This window comes from Ambystoma mexicanum, chromosome 10 (assembly GCF_040938575.1).
Source record: "Ambystoma mexicanum isolate Mex_15411 chromosome 10, UKY_AmexF1_1, whole genome shotgun sequence".
Lineage (NCBI taxonomy): Eukaryota > Metazoa > Chordata > Amphibia > Caudata > Ambystomatidae > Ambystoma > Ambystoma mexicanum.
In genome coordinates, this window is record NC_090932.1 from 924,582,712 (window position 1) to 924,603,587 (window position 20,876).

A 20,876-nucleotide genomic window follows, 5' to 3' on the forward strand; every position below is an offset into this window, starting at 1 on the left:
TGGTCATGGACTAACCGAGAGGCTGTCGAGGGGTCAGGAGCTACTCTCGGCTAGGTTCCAACCTAGCATATGAGTGCTAAAGGAATGTGGACACATCCTGTATGTGAGCCTCACTAATGTAGGAAAAGTTATTGTTCATTGAGTCCCTGTTCTACCGAGCCCATTCTGTGTATCCATCTGTATTCCAGGTCCAAAAGTCGACCTTGGATATTGGGACCATTGCGGACCGGTTCAATGACCCACCACTTGATATCTTGTGTGCTGTGTTTTTTCTCCTTATAGTGTTGTACAAGGGGAGAGGTCAAGTTTTTGCACCGTATACGTGAACGATGTTCAGAGATCCACGTTCCAACATTGCGCATAGTTTGCCCAACGTAAAGTAAGTGGCAGGGGCACTCAATGCAGTACACCACTTGATTGGTTTTACAATTAGAGATATCATTCAGGATCCATGTTTTTTGTCCAAATTGGAATTGCTGTATTTTGCCTGTGAATTGACAGACCGAGTGACAGACCGAGCAGGCCTCACATGGATAATGTCCTTTAAGTGGTCGAAGATTCCAGAGGCTGCCTTGAGGGGATTTTTTGAAATACATGGAATGCACCAGATGTTCTCTAATATTGCATGCTCTTTTGAATGCAAATCTAAGTTTTTGTTGGTCCGGGAGGCAGAGTCTGACAATGGGCCAATATTTGTGAACAATTTGTTTGATTTCAAAGGCGTGTTGGCCATGGGTAATCACACATGTGATTTGATCTTTGGCTGCCTCTAATGTTTTAGGAGTAAGAAGTGAGTCGCGGCATGTAAACCATGCTCTTTTCAAAGATCTGGATACCAGTTTCTTCGGGTAGCCTCTTTCTCGCAATCTATTGCTTAGTAGGCTGGCGTCTTGATAGAAATTGTCTAAAGAGGTGCAGTTTCTGCATATTCTCAGAAATTGCCCGTACGGTAAATTTTCTTTGATGTGTTTGGGGTGGTCACTCTGGAAATGAAATAGGGTGTTCCGGTCTGTGGGTTTGCGAAACGTGTTGCAAACCAATTTGCCCTGGTTGTGTCCAATTGTCAAATCCAAGAAATGGATAGTTGAATTACTATGTTCCATCGTAAATTGAATATCGGGGCTACAGGTATTTAGCCAAACAAAAAAGTTTTTCAATGTTTCTTCTGACCCCTCCCATAGGTATATCACGTCGTCAATGTATTGGCGCCATTGCTTGATGTTGTCACTCCACATATTGGTTGGATTGAATATGAACTTCTGTTCAAAGTTGGCCATGAATAAGATTGCCAGACTGGGGGCAAATGAGGCCCCCATTGCTGTTCCCTTTGTTTGCAGATAAAACTGTTTGTTAAATTCAAAAAAGTGTTTGCATAGGGCTAGTGTCATAACTTCAATGATGAATTCTGGTGGAGCTTTGGTCCTTGTGTTGGCTGCAATGAGATAGTCATAAACACAATCAATCGCAGCTTGTTGGGGGATGCTGGTATATAGTGACTTTATATCTAAAGTCACTAGTAGCTGTTTTTGTGGATCAAAGTCCAAGTTTTCAAATACCTGAATGGTATGCATCGTGTCTCTGATGTATGATTCTGTGGTGGTACTGATGGGCTTTAAAAAGAATTGACAAATTTGCACAAAGGTTCTAATATGGAACCACACCTGGAGACAATGGGTCTTCCTGGGGGGTTAGTGGGGTCTTTGTGGATCTTAGCTAGAGCATATAGACAGGGAGTTCTGCCTTCTGTTGTTACGAGAAATTCAGACTCTTTCTCTGTTATCCAGTCTCTCTCCAATGCGAAAGAGACCATGGCAGCGATTTCGATTGCGAGCTCTTTAGTTGGATCTTTTTTGAGTAATTTATAACTCTCTGCATCATTTAGAAGTTCCGTGACCATGCGTAAGTAGTGTTCTGAACTCATGATCACAATGCCGCCTCCTTGGCGGGTTTTATAACTAATTCTGATCTCTTGGATAGTTCAGAGAGGGCTTCCCTTTCTGCTCGTGTGATGTTTTGGTATCTTTTTGGGTCTCGCAAAGCACATCTTTCAAATGTCAGAAGATCATCAGGAATTTGATTGTCAGAGGGTGAAAAAGTGGATTTAGGATGGAGACCCGTGTCGTTGGGGTCCTCCCTGGCTTCATGTTCATTGAAAAATGTGCATAGTCTGACAGTCTTCAGGAAACGGCGTATTTCCATCTCGGTATTGTACCAATCGGTGTTCCCAGATGGTACAAATGATAGACCCTTTGATAGAACTGAGGTTTGCATAGCTGTGAGTTGAACATTAGCCAAATTAAAAATAGGTAGATCCTGATCTGCCTCTGAGTTTATCTGCTCCGGCGTCTCAGACGTCTGCGTTGCCCTTGCAAGCCTGGATTCCAAGGTGGGGGGCCCCATACTATCCCTCCTCTTCCTAAAAAAGGTAGAGGGGGTGGTGGGGGATAGTTTTGTGATTGTGGTTGGCCGAAATGATTGTACTGGAAGGGGTTGTAGTTGTGGTTGGAGTTACCACTAGATGAGCTACTGCTTGATCCTGAGAAGGTAACCCCTCTTCTCCTTGGTCTCTGATGACCAGACTGAGTGCTTCCTGACTGATTGGAATTTTTGGAATATTCTTCTGTTGTATAGGGGTAGACCAATTCTATTTTGAATAATTTAATATCTTTCTGTAATTTATTAGTTTTCTTTGTTAGAGTATTTGTTTTAAAGATGGCAAACTGTTTGTTGATTGCCTCTATTTGGTTTTTTGCGTCAGTTATGAGTGAATTATTTCTACATTTTCTTTCTTTGTCGTCTAGTGTCTTTTGTAGTTCCAAACTAATCCTTTGTGCCATTGTGATTGTCAGGACCATAAGATCCCTACTACACTTGGTAGCAATGTAGCTGAAATTCGTTGTGTATTCTTTATCTTCTAAAAACAGGCACGGTTCATTTCTAACAACTAAACTAGTGGGGATAATACTGGCTTGTAGGTATTCCTTAAGAAAATGTCTGTGTAATTCTGTCTGGAACACCTTTTTTTAAATTTAAGAAGGTTGTCTCCTGTACTTGTTGGGGGCCCAGGTGTGTTTGGTCCCGTAGGATCAAAAAATGATGGTCCTGATAGTAAGTCTAATGTTTGTTCCTCAGTGTAACTTAAAGTGGCACTTTCTGCCATTGTTTGTAAATGCGTTCTGTTCTGTAGGCCTGTAGGGGGTGCCTGCCCACTTGGAACGAGATTCTATATACGTGTAAGTACAGGTAAATCTAAGCCCAAAGTGATTGCACTGAACAGGGTTTCTTCTTGGACTGTGCATTCAGGGGCGATTGTATAGCCAAAAAATGAAAGGTCCTAATGATTCGGTACCCAAAGTCACCTTACCGAAAGGAACAACCTGTGGTTGTCTAAAAAGCATTACATACTGAGGGCTTTTGTAGCCATACCAATTCTTTTAAGAAATAAGGGTTGCATTCCCCCCACAGCAGTCTATGTTCTGCTGTCTTGTCTCTCGACAGCCACCTAGTGACATATTGTAGTTGCCCTGCCAAGTGGGATATCTCAAAGTTCGGCAGTTTTATGCCCCCTCTGTCGTACGTATTCTCCATTTTCCATAGGGCTACCCTATTTCTGGAATTGTGCCATAGGAAACCTCTACATAGGTTCTGGAGTTTAACAAAGAAGCGTTTGGGCAACATGTATGGGATATTTGCGAAGAAGTGTAGTAGCCTAGGCAGTACCACTATCTTGAGCAAGGCTGCCCTTCCCACCATGGCTAGGGGGAGCTTAGCCCAGAACCCCATGTTGTTCTTGATACCTTCCACTGCCCTTTCTGTGTTGTATTTATGCTCATCTACAATCGTATGGTATATATTTATCCCCGGGTATCTGAATGTTCTGGTCTGCCAGGGTATCTGCATGATAGTTAAGTTTTCCAATGGGATTCATATGTACCTCCCCAGGGGGAACATGCATGATTTTTTGGGGTTCACCGCTATGCCAGAGAGAGTCGCGTAGCGCTCCATCACCTCCAGTATATATTGCAGGTTTTCCTCAGGGATATGCAGGTATAGCAGCATATCATCCGCATACAATGATATTAGGTGCGGACCCCCCTTAGTGTGGACCCCTATTTCTCCATACTGCTGTCTTAGACAGATGGCTTGTGGTTCTAGTGCAAGGATATACAACATCGAGGACCATGGACAGCCCTGTCTCGTGCCCTTACTAAGTTGCCATTTATCTGAAATTATCACTCCTGTTTTGAACCTGGCTGTTGGGGAGCTGTACACCATTTTCACCCACCGCCGGTATCTTGGTCCTATCCCGTATTCTTTCAAGGCCGCCATCATCCAAGGCCACCTTACGGAGTCGAAGGCTTTCACTGCACCCAACGAGACTATTGCTATTTCACTCAGGTCGCTCTCTGCCTGTTCTATGATATGGTGAATCCTTCTGTGGTTATCGGATATGCTTCTGCCCGGGACGTAGCTGGTTTGATCAGGGTGTATGAGTTTGTTTATTACCCTTTTCAGTCGATTCGCTAACGCTGCCGTGAGAATTTTGCTGTCCTGGTTTAACATGGATAGGGGTCTGTACGACCCACATTCCATGCTTGGCTTATCAGGTTTGAGGAGAGGGATGATTACCGCCTCCCTCAAGGATTCCGGCAGTCTTCCTTTCTCAAAGGCCTCATTTAGCATTGCCAACACCGGGGGGAGCACTTCTTGTCTATACATTTTATAGAATTCACTGGGGAGCCCATCTGACCCCGGGGCTTTGCTAGTGGGCAGATGTAATGCCATTGTCTCTAATTCCTCTATCGTAATTGGGGCATCCAGGTTCTCCCGCTCTTTCTCATTCAATTTTGGTAATCCTATGTCTTCTAGCGTTTCCTGAGTCTCCTGCTCCACAGTCTCCCCTGCATCTTCATGGAGGCATTTATAGAATCTAAGGAATCCCTCGTTCACGCTCTCCTGAGTGTTCCAAACTGGGCCTTCTTCTCCCGTTATCTCCCTAATTGCTTATCTTAGGGTCTCGTTCTTGTATAGCCATGCGAGCAGCCTTCCCGGTTTGTCCCCCCCAGCATGTTGCTTTTCAATGTATTTTTTGTAATTCAGATTACATAGCCTCTACCAGAGCCCGCCACAAGCCTGTTGTAATTGGCATACCTGTTCGGCATCTTCCTGTGGGGTACCTTCTTTTTTAATAATTTCTTCTAGTTTCTTTTCTGTCTCCTGTAACTCTCACTCTATACCCCCTTGGAGCCCTCTAGATTTAGATATGGCCGCCCCCCTCACCACCACTTTAAAGGCCTCCCACAGGGTTCCCTCTGACTCCACGCTTCCTGTATTATTATCAAAATACCCAATTATCTCTTCCCTTAGGTCCTCTCCGAATGCGGTGTCCTTCAGTGCCTTGGCCCTAATCCTCCATGTTGGGATTCTAGCTCTGGCGGGCTGGTGTTGCCACGGCAGGACCAGAGGGAAGTGGTCCGATAATATTCTCGCCTTATATTCTGAACCTGTTATTTCCCCAGCAAATCCGGAGTGGCGAACATGTAGTCCAGTCTCGTGTGCAGATTGTGTGGCGCGGCATAGTGTGAGTATTGCCTATCGTTCGGGTGTTGCTGCCTCCATATGTCTTCCAAGTCAAAGTCTCTCAGCAGGGCTTGTAGCATTTTTGCTGCGGGGGTGGTTTTATTTAATTTTGTATCTGACCTGTCCATTTTGGGGTTCATTGTGCAATTGAAGTCCCCTCCCCATATGACCGCGCCTCCTATGTGGGGGCTGATTTGACTATATAGTGTTTTAACATAGACCACTGTGTCTTGGTTGGGGGCGTATGTTTTTATGATGCACAGTTATCTGTTCTCTAACAGCCCCTGCATCACTACCATCCTCCCGTCTGGTTCCACTATTGTCTGAAGCATCTGAAAAGGCACATGTGGTGCCACCCAAATGATTACCCCTCTGGCGTAAGCTGAATAAGTTGCTCCTATGGTGGTCCCTCTCCACTTTTTCTTTACCACCTCTTGTTTCTCTTTAGTGAGGTGGGTTTCTTGCAATTGGGCTATGTCCACTTTTTGCTTTCTCAGTTACATCATTACCTTATTTCTCTTCAGGTAGCTATTGAGGCCTCTAACATTCCAGGTTACTATTCTAAGTTCTCCCATTGTCATCCATATCTTCTCCCTTCTCCCTCCCTCCTTATCCTTCTCTCTAATTTTGCTTGACGTGAGTGTGAGCTCATTCCCTGTCCAATTTCAACATAAAACCTCCAACTGGCCCCACCCCCAAGTCTCCCCAACTAAGTTCACTGCACACATCCCAATTCCCTCCCCTCCCCCCTCCCTTCCCATTCCCAGCTGTTGCCCAGCTCCATCCCTGGATCTCAGGCTAACCCGCTTTTGGTCCATTCTCGGTGATACCAATGTCAGGAACCCAGCGGGGAGTTACCGATCTGTCGGTAACCTGACTAAGCTATCTCTGGGGGTGTGAGAGTGAGTCCCTCAAGTCTCCTGCTATTTTGCACCATTACACCATGCCTAGTTTCTTATATCCGTGCAGCCCATCTCATGTCTATCCCAGCTGGCCTCCCCCTATCTTATGTACCAGTCCCCGTGTCTGATTTTACTGCCCACCAGTATGCTATGCTTGCACAAATGTTATTGTTTTACTTATGGCTATGTTTTACGGGCCATCATCTTTCTAACTTATAATCAAGTTCCCATGTCATATTACATACGGCACTTTGGTTCCAGAGCCGTCGCCTCATTTGTCTGTTCCGCCCTCCTTGGGGCCATCTGTTTCTTGTGGACAGTTCTGAGCATCCAGCCATGCCATCACATCCTCAGGAGTTTCAAAGAACAGGGCTCTATTCTTATGGAACACTTTCAGTTTGGCCGGGTACATTAGCATGTACCTGTAGCCCGCCTCTCGTAGTCTCCTCTTCACCGTCCCATAGTTCAGTCGTCGCTTCTGAACCAGCAAGGTATAATCCGGGTAAGCAGTTATGGATGCAGATTTTCTTTTCCCTATCCCGGTAGTTCAGAATTTTGGCAATTATGGGCCTTGGAGGAGCCCCGGGAGGGGGTTTCCTAGTCAGGGCTATGTGCGCTCTCTCCACCGCAAACCCCTGGGTGAGTGCTCCACCTCCTATCTCTTGCAGCAGCATGTTCTCGACGTAGTCTGTGGGGTTGGGTTCTTCTTCTCCTTCTGGGAGCCCTACTATGCGCACATTGTTCCTCCGGGCACACCCTTCGTCCTCTTCTACTCTGGTCTCCAGGTTGTTTACTTGTTGCTTTAATATGTGTATTTCAGAAGTGTGCGATGTGCTTGCTGCCGTATTTGTGGCTGCTTCTTTCTCTAGTTCGTCTGTGCGTTCCGCTATTTTCCATATGTCCTGCCTAAGTAGGTTGACTTCTTCCTGCACCGCGCCCACCTTGAGTTCAAGTGTTGCCTTGAGTTCAGCCATGGCTGCCGACAGTTTGGTTTCCCATGATGTTTTCAGGTCAGCGATTGCCTCCAGGATCTGTTGGTTGCTGCTTGTCGGGGTTGCATCCGTTTGCGGGTTTCTTACTCGATTCCTTGCCCCCTCCGCTTGCAGCGGTGTCTTGGTGTATTCTTCCATTGTGGGTTGCTTCCCTCTTGTGTTGGGTAGCTTGGACATCATTTCAGTGTGTCTGGGTGTCTTTATTTGGAGTCCCAGAAGTTCAGTTCCTCGACCCTTGTATGCGGTAGGGGGGTGGTTCTTGGGGCTGTTTGTGAGCCCCCTGTATCACTTGTATTGTGCCTTATTGTTGCTACTTGGTGTCTTGGCGACAAGTCCTCAGCGGGGGGCGCCCCTGTGGCGGCATCCGTGCGGTTGGTTCGGCTTCGGTGTGTGACTTCCCCTCCCCTGTGGCTCTCTGTCTGCTGGGTCCCCCCCTGGCCGTGCGCTACTCCAATGTCTGCGGCGGGCCCCAGTTCCTGGCTGAAGTCACTGTTTTCTGGTAGGTCTCTGCTCAGATGTTCATGTATATGTACTTGGATGGATGTCTCGGTGGGCAGTAACAATCAATTATGACCTGTGTGGTTTGGCTCTTCCTTGCATCATCTGTGGTTTGTGTTGCCTACCACTGCAGTATGCTAGGCACAGAGGGCTTGGCACACTTTTCAGCCCTTTGCTTGGCCTCCTAGTGGGGTGCGTTGCACTCAGCCTGCCACCCGTTGTTTCCGCACGTCATGCCGTGCCCTATGGTTTCCAGTTACACCGCTTTTGCGGAGTGCCGCTTTGTTGTGCCCCTGCTCGTGGGTTGTGGGGCGCCAAGGCCAGTATTCATTTGCACCTTCTATATGTTCCTGTGGTCCTCCATACCGGTGTGCGTTAGGCTCTTGGGCCTACCAATCAATATCTTCCCCACTGGTCATGGGGTGCCGCGTTTGCTGGTCATGGGGTTCTGGTCTCCACTCCGTGGTTTACCGAGTATGTCTCCTTTTGGGGACCGCTACTCCATTTTCTGCTGTTTGACTGCCCCCCCCGTGGGGTCTTTTCTGGGCAGTGTCGTGCGTTTCGGGCTCCCTGGATGTAGGAGTTACAATCGGTCTGCATGTGGTCCTGCGTCCATGTGTAGGGTTTAATGGTCCAGGTGTGCCCCAGTGCGTTGGATAACGCGGGCTTATTTCCGATTTGTGCGAGGCTCTGGTGTGTCCTTCCACAGCCTCAGAAGTAGTTGGCATTGAGTCTCTTATACTTTCCCAAAGGTAAGTGCCATGCTGGCAGTGCAGCTGTTGTCATGCGTCCCTTTGTTCTGCCAGTCCTCTTTTCCTCCTTCTCTAGCTTGACCTCTCTTGGTGTTTGTCCCCTCACTTCTCCATCTCGAGCAAGGGGATCACGTGCCTTGCCCTCAAGCGTTCGAGCTGTGATGCCCTTGTGCATTGTTCAACATCCTCGCATTGTTCGATGGCTGCTTCAGCGTTCGAAGTTGCACGGCGTGCGTTGATATCTGGTGAGCTGTGGGGAGAGCTTTCCATTGTTTGATACGCGCTTGTCTTGATCACTTGCATGGTGTGCTGCTCTATATCGGGTGGTAGCCCCCACTCCTGGGAGCTCTCACTGTGCACCTGCACAGGTCTTCCACGCGTATTCTCGCACCCCACGGCTATGGAAGTCCAGGTGGTGGTGGTGGGTGTGCATACGGTGGTGCAAGTGGGCTCTGTTTTAAATACACCCCTGCGCGACCAGCAGTACCTGTGTTGCACGGGCTCCCTTCTGCAGCTTCCCGTTCCTTGCTGCACCGTCTGGCCTCCTGTGGGGTGCTCCGATGTGCGTTTCTTGGGCCGCTCTGTTTCTCGCCTCTTGTCTCCGGGCGAGCGTGTCTCGGTCCCTGTTCCCGTGACGTTCCTCGCGTCAGCTCAGTCTGGGTGCGAGTTGCGGTGCAACCGCAGATGAGCTTCACCCCTTTTTCTCCCTTGGCTTTACGAGGTCCTCCAGCTGCATTTCATGTTCCTGGAACCGTCCCCTCCGATGTCCACGTACTAGATCTCATCACTGCATCCTGGCCCTTTGTTGTGTCTGGGCCGCCATCTTAGTTCCTCCTCCTCCCAGCCGCGGCGGATTCTTCGTGTTGATTTTGCATGGAGTTCCTCGTCTCCTATTCAATCCGAGGGGCTTCAGTCGGGCACTAAGTGTTCATACGTCCGTGCCTGCAGTTACAGCCAGTTTTGGTACCATTTGGCATAGTAATTTCTCGGATCATGTGCGGATCGGCAGGAGTGCCTCGGGAATCATGTCCTCCTACATGCCTGTAGCCACGCTCCCACCTATGGGGTCTTTGTTGATTGTGATTATGTCCTGTATGATGCAGCTGGGCTCCTCATTGGCTCTTGTTGTCAAGAAATTTTGCAGCGAAGAATCGTCCTCGGTCTGTCGCCAACAGACCGAGGACGATTCTTCACCGCAAAATTTCCTGAACCCCAAGGCCCCACATAGGCCAAAAAGCGTGGAAAATCTACTTTTTCAAAAAACAACAATTTGCGTGTTATTCGGGAAAAAAAAACTCTATCGTACTAAAAAGAGGTGTGAGCTTCACCTCAAAACGCATCCTGTGATCGTGCACCAATAGTTAGGGTATCACAACAATAGACAGAGCTTAGCAAGGACGGATCCAATCCTAGGGCCCCCTTTTTGTTGATGGTACAAGTTACAGCTGGATATCTACCTCAGGGGTAGGACTGGCTCTGGATTTCTCTCTGGTAGGCCTCTTACCCCCGACTAAGAGGGGTTCCCAACCCCTCTTGACAAAGCCAGCGCATTTGCTTTCAGATATTTTAAACGTTTTGTGAGGTTCCATGCAGAGAGGGTAAGGGGGTAAAATTATAAGGGGTGTTCCAAAAAATAGTTTCCCTTTCAACTCCCGTCCCTTATATGAACAGAAATGCACAAGATTTTAAAGGAACATTCAGCCCCATCCTACTATTTTGAAAAGGTTTTTGGAAGACTGTTTCATTTGCCGGAGCGAGGGATGTGAGATAGGACGTTATGGGACAGTTAGAATAAACCATTTCTATTCAGTTTCCCATAGGGACATTTGGTGACAATATAGAGAAAAACTACTGAAGGCAAAGGGATTCATATCAAACGTGGATGAGAAGTTGGGAGGTAGATTCACTGTTCCACTAGCATGGCTGAAGGACACCCCCTGGCCGCAGAGTCTAGTGGACATGGCCACTGGCCATACCAATTGGGCACTGTGGGTGTGTTTATAGACCCTAGGGCATAGCCACAGTTCCCAGTGGGCATGGCTAGAGGTCATGCTTAGGCACAGTGCCCATTGTTTACTGGGCAGTGTGGGTGTGTTCACTGGGCACATTATTGACTGAGCATGTTGGCAGGCCTTTTCCCAGTGGGCACTCTGTTTATGTTCCCTGTGTTTGCAGTACCCGGCCATGGCAAAAACCCATCCGTCAGGCACTGTTCATTTGGCATGGCTGTAGGGCTTGATCTGTGAGCACTGTTGTTACGCTCACTCTGCCTGGGACCTTTCTGACAGTGGGCGTGTTTGCTGTGCCCAGTGCATGACCGAAGACCATGCCCCATGAATGGTGCGCCATGTAAAGTGTCCACTGGGCATGGCCGCAGGTATAGAAACTATGTGCAGGGCACAGCCAGCATATCTACAGTGCTGACTGGGCAGGGGACGCAGGTTAAATGGGGAACGGCCTACGGCGCACATTTACCATGCCTAGTGGGCACTGTTGGTGTGTTGTGATGTATGTAGCATTAAAAAAACAAAATAACTCGATTTAAAAAAAACTATTAGTTAAGTTACAGGTGTCGTTATGTTATACAAAACACTAGAAATTCAGTGAAAAAATGTTAGGGTTGTAATGCAAAATGCAAAAAAGACACAGGGATGTGCACGTGCTGCTTAGCCAAACAAGGATAACTCGTTTTTCTGACCTCCGTGTGAGAATACTGGTTACGCATTCTAGTGAGAAAAAAAATGCAGCTGCATGTGGAAGGCGGTTATTTATTTTATCACAACGTTTGATGATCAATATCACTATTTTCTCTTGATATCTTGCTCCTACAGTATGGTAACTTCACTGTTCTGCGAAAGTCAAGGGTTATTGTAACCAAAGTCAGTGGTCTTAAATGTGCTAACTCAGGACATGCACCTTGTTATCCCAGAGACGTTCGTCCAGTTTTGTTTTTTCTTTGCATTTCGGCTCTTATGGCTTTCTGGGATGTGCAATCCTTGTTTTATACATGAAAAGGGAACCATTCAAAAGGATTGAATGAGCATGCCACGAATGGCAGTGTGTGTTGGCACGTGAAAGACTGTGGAGGTTAGACACACCCTTCTCATCAGCGACCTAATTAACCCAATGACGTATATGCATTTTATTTTGTACTGTCAAGGGACAAATACGATGGTTGGATTTTTCTGCTTCATATGTGATATTAACAAATTCACTGCTGGACCTGGAGCCCGTCGCGTGACTGTTGTGGAAATGACCTCGATGCGTTGAATGGACAGATGTAAAGCGTTGTATTTGCGTGATTCCCGGGGTGCTTCCCTGGTGTGGAGCAGCACTGACAGTCATGTCACCCTCTTCCAGCCCCTGCACACCCCCTCTCTTGGCTGTTGCTATGGTTCAAGTCCACTTCGACTGCTGGACTGTACCATTGCTTGCAAGGAGGGGAGCCGTGTAATGTGGCCGTTGGCGATGGGTGCCTTCTTGGTTTTATGTTCTATGGGCCACAATAATTCGTGGCGTACTTTTATTATGCGTGGTCTAAAGAATTAGGGTGCGTTGGTACGTAGGTAGCTCGGTTGGTCCGCCCCTGTCCTTCCGGATACCCCCCATATGAGTGGTTTGCACCGCTGGTTCCCCGTATGGGTGTGGCGGAGGGCGAAGAAGCTTGCTGTGTTCCCTGGCTGCGGCTGCTGTTCTGCGTGAACCTCGCCGCAGGTACTGCTCTTTTTCTGGAGCCAGAAGGATTTCTTTCCTCGGCTTTCTCCGGGAGACGGTCATGTGGAGGAGCAGAGGCCAGTGAGGCGTGCATCGTCTGGAAGAGTGACGCCAGCGGCGACACAGGCCGCAGAGATCCGTGGAGGAAGGGCTTACCGCAGGAGGAAGAGGGGACACGGACCTGGGAGCAGGTACGGGGCGGAGGTTAATATCATCTCACAGCCTAGCGTGCCACTACAGTCGAAGTGCTGGCTACGTTGTCCGTGTCTTGGACATGCACCACTTGATGCCCCGCCCTACCAGAGCACTCTCCCGGTCACATACCACCCAGCTAAATCCTTCTTCAAAGCCACAGTCCTGCAGGTTAAGGCATCACTATACATCCCCCTTGTCCACGCATAGCCACCCCAGGCTTCTTTTAGGCCGCTATTTCTGGTCCTCCAATCTCTAGTCCCCTACTACATCCACAGCCCCAGCTGTCGCTGCCCGCTTCCATCCACAGGTCCGCTCCTGGCAAGCCTTGACATACATTCTAGATTTCATTTATGATTGCCCAAACATAACAATTCTCCCGTTGACCTTCTCTAGTTATTATTCCCCTGCCAAATGCAATTCTCCTATTCCACCCTTAGCTATTTCCGGCCGCACTCTCATACCGATAGCGTGGTGACCTCCCCATCCCTTGGCAATGTATCTCTAGCAATTGTCCCCACCTCAATTTCCATAGCTGTACATCTCTAGCCATTGTCCCCTTCCCCGCAGCGCAGCTTCCTAGTACTCTGTAGATTGGCATTCATAGTGACCTCCACTCAGCACCCCATACTTAGTATTCCCATTCCTGGTCCCACTCAAATCACACATCCCTACCGCCCGCCTCCTGTTAATTGCATATTCCAGTGGCTCCACCCACCACTCCCAATCCTTACTTTGCACCCTTAGTATCATCTCTCCTACCCAGCATTGTTGCACATCCATAGCTGACTCCTGCACACTTCCTTTATTTCATAGCTGCACTTTCCTAGACTATCTCTCGTCACCATTAAACAAATAATAATTTCCGACACTTCTGTGCTGGCTACGCATCCCTATGTTAGTTTCCCATCCTCCTTTTTAGCCTCTCTTCCCGGAGAGCACTTTAACCCCACTTTGCTGGAGTACACATCCCTGGTGTCACAGACTGCACCATCCCAGCCTCACCTCAATGCCCTCCTTGACTGGACCATTGTAGACCCCCACCCTACGTGGAGCATCTAGGGTCCTCCTTTTTACCATGTCGTCCTAGGCCTCTTACACCATACTTGCAACCCTAGCTGTTGGTGGTGAACCACTAACTACGCCTAGGTGCCCACCTCAAGCCCCCTGCCATCTTCCCACAGACACCCTACTCCTTTTGCTTTCCAACTGTGCATGGTACCCGTGGCTCATTCCTAACCCCATCACTACATGACTGTCATGCAAAGCCCCAAATACTCTTTCCTTCCAGTGACATTCCAAAGCGGGATCCAGCAACTTTGAAATAAACACATTCTACAGGCAGTGATCGGGTTTTGCCCTGTAGTAATATGATTTCAAGTTCTGAAATATGAATTCACAGGCTTTCCATTTGTAAGGATTTCAACAGCCTCTCTCTCATCAGAGTAGAACTGTTGCAAGCACAGTCCATATAGCCTGGGGGCATGTATGTGGGAAGTTGACTCGTACTATTCCCTGAATATGTGTATTCCTAAACATAACTAAATATATTGTATATTCCTGCAATACATATTCTTCGTCTTTAACTCAGATGGCTGAAAAGTACATAAAGTGAACCCACATTTTTGTATAACATGTGATCTAGTCTGACTCCAACCATTTCCAGTGACATATGGCATTTTGTCTCTTCAAGTGTTTTCAAGTATTAAACATCAGTCATGATTATGCTAGTAAACTTGTTCACATCTGTTTGTTTCCAAATACAATGAAGGGCCATCCCACAACATTGCTATAAGTGCTGAGGATTGCTTTGTTACACTCGAATTTGTCAGGGGGTTACTCTCTTCCTCCACCCCTCCCTTAGACTATCTGTCCCAGAGGATGTGCTGTACAGGTTGAGAGAAGCTAACCAACAGAACATGTGTTTTTGTGACGACTGTTTTCTATCCATTAAGGGTAACAACAATGTATTTATAAATATTTATTTATTGTATTTGTTAATATGCCCAAACCCTGGGGTATCACGGGGTAGGTTACAGGAAGACGGCTTGACGTGCTGGTTACAGGGAAATAACAACATAGTACATAACAGAGAGTTACATAAGAAGATGCAAATATAGAATAATAAAAAATAAAAACACAATGCCTTAGGAATCCTTGTAACCAGTATGTGTGCAGGTGCAGAAGCGGATTGAGGATACCAGGCAATGGGTACTTCACACTGGACCCTTGGGGATTGATAACTGCGTTTCAGGACTGGTCTGTTTCTGGTGGATCTTCAAAGATCGACGGTCGCCTCTTCCTGCGGATCATCCTCTGCTCGCTGGTGGCCATCCTGCTGTTCAGGGTCTCTAAAATCTACTGGTGATGTGACTGGTACTTTTATCCTCTTCTGTGTTCAGCATAGAAAGGGCTTCTGGGGAAGGCCATTGACAGTATTCCAGGACAACGGAAGCTGGATATAGTGATTGCGCAATGGGAGATCATATTTGTGAATCCGAAGTAGGAATTGTTGGCAACTACGTTTGGCTTGCTTTCTGAGTCTGGAGCAGTTTCAGATATAAGGCTACCTTATCCGAGGTCTCGGGAGCTTGAAAAGCCTCTCTATGGGGTGATTTTAAAGCGTGCAGGCGCTTCCTCGTTGGTCTCCTGACATTGTGAATCTCATTCTCGACTGGAATATGATTTCAGTAGTGTTATGATGTTATAATGCCTTCCATTTGTACGCAGTCGGTACCCGCAGAGATCGTCCACTGATTCTCTACAAAGAAAGGCTATTACCTATCACCAAGCTTGTTTTGGCCTCTGCGGCCTATATAATTATTGTGGACAAACACACAATCGCTGGGCTGCATTGAGTGGCCCTTAACCATGGCATTGTAGCAGTGTTTGTTACTTTGTGCCCTCTTGTTTCAGCTGCTTGCACAAACTGACTTGTTGGAGCTGCGTCATGTAACTTTTGTAAGTTTTACTTACAGTTCCATCGGGGGAATTATAAATGCATAGGAAGCCTTGCATCTGGCTGAATTTGAGGTGAAAGGGCAAGAACCCTATGGCAAATTTTTGGTGTAGTGGCATGCATGAATGAGGTTCGCCACACGCTGGCTCCATATTCTGTTTTCTTAAGCCCTAAAGGTGTCCAGAATGGCCAGTAGCATATTCTGCACCTTGAAGGTGATATGGTGTAGTACGGGGGTTCCTTGATGCCCACCAACTCCCAACATCCGTTTGATCAGTTTAGACTCAGTCTGGGTCTTGGTCTTCGTGGATTTTATTTATTTATTTATTTACTTATTTATATATTTATTTATTTTTAAACTTTGTTTATTGAGTGTTTGACATAGCAACAGGTATAGAAGTAAACAGTATCGACAGCAGTGGGTACGTTGCATCTCGGTCATTGGTATCAACTGTGTGTGGATTACAACATGGGATGCAGTGAAAATAAAAATACAAGAGTGGGTGGAACAGCGATTCCTGTACTGGGGACAGAGGAAACTTTAGCTGAGGGGTGGGGTTTGGGCTACTTGTTGCTGATTCTGAGTTGACAGCAGGTAATTCCGGAAGGTGGACCATATGTCTCTAGGTTTACAGTTTATGGGTTGCAGCAAGGACCAACGCTCCTCAATATCTGAGGCCCATGTGATGGCTCGCAGCCACTATGCCACAGTTGGGGCAAGTGGGGCGAAGCCATAGCAGCAATACACCTCGAACCGCCAGTATCGAACAGAGGCTAGCCAGCTTCCGGGAATTGCACTGTAGTTATTCATATTGATGGAACAGACAATTTGACTGGGTGGGCTCTATAGTGCAGTTAAATATCTCCGACATAACTTCAGACCCCCTTCCGATATTTCCCCAGTTTAGGGCAGTTACAAAGCATGTGGAGATATCCCGCTCACCCAGCATGACATCTGGGACACAGATCAGAGTGGGTGCGTGAAAATAGGTGTAATCTGGCTAGGGTATAATGGAATCTGTGTAGTACCTTGAATTGTATTAGCCGAAACCTGGAGTTGAAGGCTACTGTATGGGTCTGTAAACACATAGATTCCCAAATGTCATCTGTAATATTTATTTCTAGGTCCCTGGCCCAGGCTTCCTGTATTTTAGTCGGTGGTTTGCTATTGCAGTTTTGCAGTAGATCATATATTGTGCGGCTACACCTCCAAGTACGGCGGTCCCACTAGTTATGGCATCTAGAAATGGCTCATCGGATGGCTGTATTGGGAACATAGGCCAGGTTCTTTTTGCGGTTCAGCAGAGCCCTGTGTCCGTCTATGTGGGGTGCCTGGTAGGTCCTGGAAGGTAATAAAGGATTCCATGGTATACGTGTCGCCCATCTTCGTGTATCCATTTGAAGCCCCCTGTCTCAACGCTGACTTACCTATGTTAGGGAATGATGGGAAGAAGTTCCAAGTGGAAAGTTTCTATGATATGGATGGGGGTTGGCCACCATTCTCCATATCTTACCCCAGGCTAGTGGTGTTGTGTGGGCGGGGTCAGAGGCCAGAGTCCCCACGTTGGTGAGGGTATCAGCCAGCAGAAATCACAAGAACCCACCAGGAGTTGTTTGATCTTCAAGTGTGGATGCTTTGAGTCTGCTTCGAACCAGTAAGCTGCATATTGTCTGTGCGGCAACCCAGTATTTTACAAAGACTGGGGCAGCAGGCCACCATTTGAATAAGATCGTGTCAAGGTGTCCCATTTAAGTCGGACAGCGCCAGCATGCCACATTAAACTATTAATTGCTGTCCATCATCCCCGGCCCCTGTGGTATAATCGAGAAATAGTATAGTAGCTTACGAAGAATGATCATTTTGAGAAGTGACGCACGGCCCGCAATTGCAAGCGGGAGCCTCGTCAAGGTGTGTAATTTAGCTTTTAGTTGAGACATATAGATACCATAGTTACGGGCATAGAGGAAGTTGTTGTAACGCATTACGGTCACCCTTAAGTATTTAATTTCCATTGGGGACTTGGCGAAGCCCATGAGATCTGGCAGGGGGGGTCAGTGAGTGGGAACAACTCTGATTTTGCGCACTTAACTTGTAGCCCCTTGAGGGCACTGAAGGAGAGCACTTCCTGCATAATTCGTGCCAGGTGTCTTACTGGATCGCGAATGAAGAGCAGGGCATTGTCGGCATATGAGATGATCTCTGGTTCACCTGTCAATCAGACTCCCTTCTGTGCGTGTCTGCTGCGGATTGCATCTGCAAATGGCTCCATTACTATAGCGCATAATAAGGGGGACGAGAGAGCTCCATTGACCTTAATTCTTGCAGTGGGCATCGTGTATCACGCAGACAAATCCATGATATAAACCCAGGTCCAAGTTGCACTGCCCACATAAATTGCCAAGAGACAGTTGAAGGCCTTTTTTACGTCTAGTGCTGCTGCTACTGCCTGAGCCCCAGGGTCGATCTGTGCCAGGATATTAAAAAGGCATCTCCGGTTTAGTGCTGTGGAGTGGGCATGAACGAACCCGGATTGATCCTGATGGACAGTGTGTTCCGTACCTTGGCGAATATTTTAACGTCGGAATTTAGAAGTGAGAGGGGGCGATGAGAGCTTCACTGCTCTGGGGGCTTATCAGGTTTAAGCAAAGCGGTAATCACTGCTTCCCAGAGCGTGGGGGGGGGAGAATCCCTATGGCACATAGTGCAATCAACCTAGGAACAAGGGAGGATTTGAAGTGTTTGAAAAACTCCACAGTGTGGCCGTCTGGGCTAGGGGCTCTGCTGGGTGGGAGCACATCAATAGCACGGGATATGTCATCGGGTTTACTTTGGTGTCCTCAGACAATATCGACAGTGGGAGGCTATCTAGGAATGTGTCTGTATTGGGAGGGTTGCTGTGTCAGAGTTGGCATACAGCACAGGATAGGAGTGAAACACTCGGCTCACTTCAGACGTAGTGTGGACCACGCAACCCGATGTGTCCTGAACTAATGTGATATGCTGATTGCTATGTGCTTGTTTAACCATACTATCCAGCAATTTACCAAGGCGTTCATCTTCACCATTTTTCTCACCAGGCTTGGGCTATCAAGGAACTTCAGTTCCCTATCTGCGTGCGCCCGGAACTTGTCCAGCTCGATTTTGATATCCCACAGTATCACACTATCGGGTTTAGATGGATATATCTGTTCTAGGTGACGTAGATTGGATTAACTGGCGTGGATGTCCCTGCGTATTGTTTTGAGTATGCCTGATTCCGTTGCTAGGGCAACACTGCATATATATATATATATATATATATATATATTTCTGAGGCTTGTGGAATCTGCTTAGATCACATGCTGTGCATAGGCCGACATCTAGTGGAAGCTGCGGAGTATTACAGTTTGTTTTTCGAAAGTCGAAAATGGGCGTCGACACAGGCGTGCCAGTAATACTATCCCTAGTGTGACGTCCACTGTACCCAAGATCCCTCACGCGTGTAGGATCCTCAGATTGTTTTTTTCCGCCATACTGGTCGGAAGCATCTTGCGGAGTTCCCTGGCCTTAGCCATACTTTTGCTGTTATTATAATTTTAATTCTTATTCATTCCCTTCCCCACCCCAACGTCGACCCTCAACCTCGACGACGGCTGGAGAAGTCATCGACCGTCGACTGCTGCACGACGGATCTGGGCCTCGGTAGGCCGCTGGCCTCGGCCCGGGCCTAGTAGGCCGCTGGCCTCGGCCCTTACAAGTAGGGAGAGTGGGGGGTGGTACATACTCTTCACTCTTGATATATAGTTACATTTATATATATTCCTACACTTAGCAGCCCGCTGCCTTAAGGTGCGTATGGAGGGTACCCCTTTTCAATTCTGCCCCAAGTGCAATCGCAAATACCCTTGGGTCGACAGGCACGCCACGTGCAATCTCTGCTTGCCGAGGGATCACCCCGAAGCGAACTGCAGAGCGTGTAGTAGGTTTAAACCTAAGACACTTAAGGACCGTTCGACAAAGCGTTGGGCCCACCACGCCAGGCAGGAGGCCATGGCAGCGGAGGGCGCCTTCAGCGATGGCAGCGACGCCGTACTTTCGGACGGCGAGGGCATTACGGCGTCGAAAGACAGCCGACGAGCGCAGGTCCCCGACCTCGGAAGGTCGTCCGGCAGGGCGGCTATGGGGAAGACCCCCGGCGACGCAAGCGCTACACACCTAACACACACTAAACACACTAAGACCAACCGGACCTCGACGACGTCGACTTCCCGGAAAGAGGCACAAAAAGAACGGTCCGACTCGGTGTCCTCTGGGCGCTCTCGATCGAGATCGCCTCACGACGCAAGGCAATCATCCACTCTTGCCAAGAGTGCCTCGCTACACACACTAACGGAAGTTCGATCGTCGGGAGACGAAGACGACTTCCACCCCCAGGCCGCGCTCCAAGATACCGAGACCGCGGTTAACATCAGTGAGGCCCCACGCCCGAAGCACACAGATACCTCTCCAGACCCTCGACGCCAGGCGTCGAAAGTCTCTGGGGCCCCCAAGGGACAGGGAAAACATTTTTCCACGCACGGAGAAGGGGGGAAACAGCGGAAAGCACAGCCTTCCACCCCTGTAAAGCCTAAGCAGACAAGCAAACACAAGTCTACCCTTGAAAATAAATCACCTGCTAAAGTAATACCCTGTTCCAGGGAATGGTCCAGTGAGGACATAGACAGGGTTATGTCTAGGATGTCTTCCTTGGCTGATTTTTATGATAAGAACCCAGAACACTTTCTTTCATATAACCCTCAAGGGGCCACACCCTCAGGCTCCTCCGATCCTATCCCGCTAAGTAAAGAGCCCGGGTCGAAAGACCTGAACCCTTCAAGGTTCAGCCTTACTCCACTCCATATTCTACTCCACTCCCCAGTTATCAGGGACAAGTTTTCCCTGAAGAGGACCAGGAGTTTGCATTTATGGAAGAACAAACCGGGACAGATTACTATGCAGAGGATGAGGACCTGGAGGAGGGAGAAGATGAGCAGGAAATTTACAGAGTAGATTCCCCAGTACAAAGCGAAGCCCCAGTTACTGACTCTCCAGTTGATAACCAGCCCCTCCTTAACGAGGTTCTCGCTCGAGCAGCGGAACACTTCCACATCGACACCCACGGTGTACAGGAGGAAAGGGACTTCGCGGAGGAGTTTGTAGGAGAGAGAAGACCGGTCGCTCAGACCATCCCTATCCTCAAATCCATCCAACGAAGAATAGATCCTTCCCTGGTGAATCCTAACCTCACCAGAGCTGTCAACCCCAGAA

At 48.1% G+C, this 20,876-nt stretch overlaps 1 protein-coding gene across 6 annotated transcripts in view; it reads left to right on the top strand.

The window, feature by feature from the left end:
* The window catches only part of GNB4 (G protein subunit beta 4), a 1,465,460-nt gene that overhangs the window by 637,933 nt on the left and 806,651 nt on the right, over window positions 1-20,876 (top strand). For 4 of the 6 annotated variants that reach the window (XM_069618683.1, XM_069618680.1, XM_069618685.1 and 1 more), the window contains exon 1: window positions 12,341-12,629. The exons of the other annotated variants lie outside the window; for them this stretch is intronic. The gene's annotated coding sequence lies outside the window, so the exon portion shown is untranslated. Of the gene's footprint in view, window positions 1-12,340; window positions 12,630-20,876 lie in introns of those variants that run through there. 6 annotated transcript variants of the gene reach the window in all.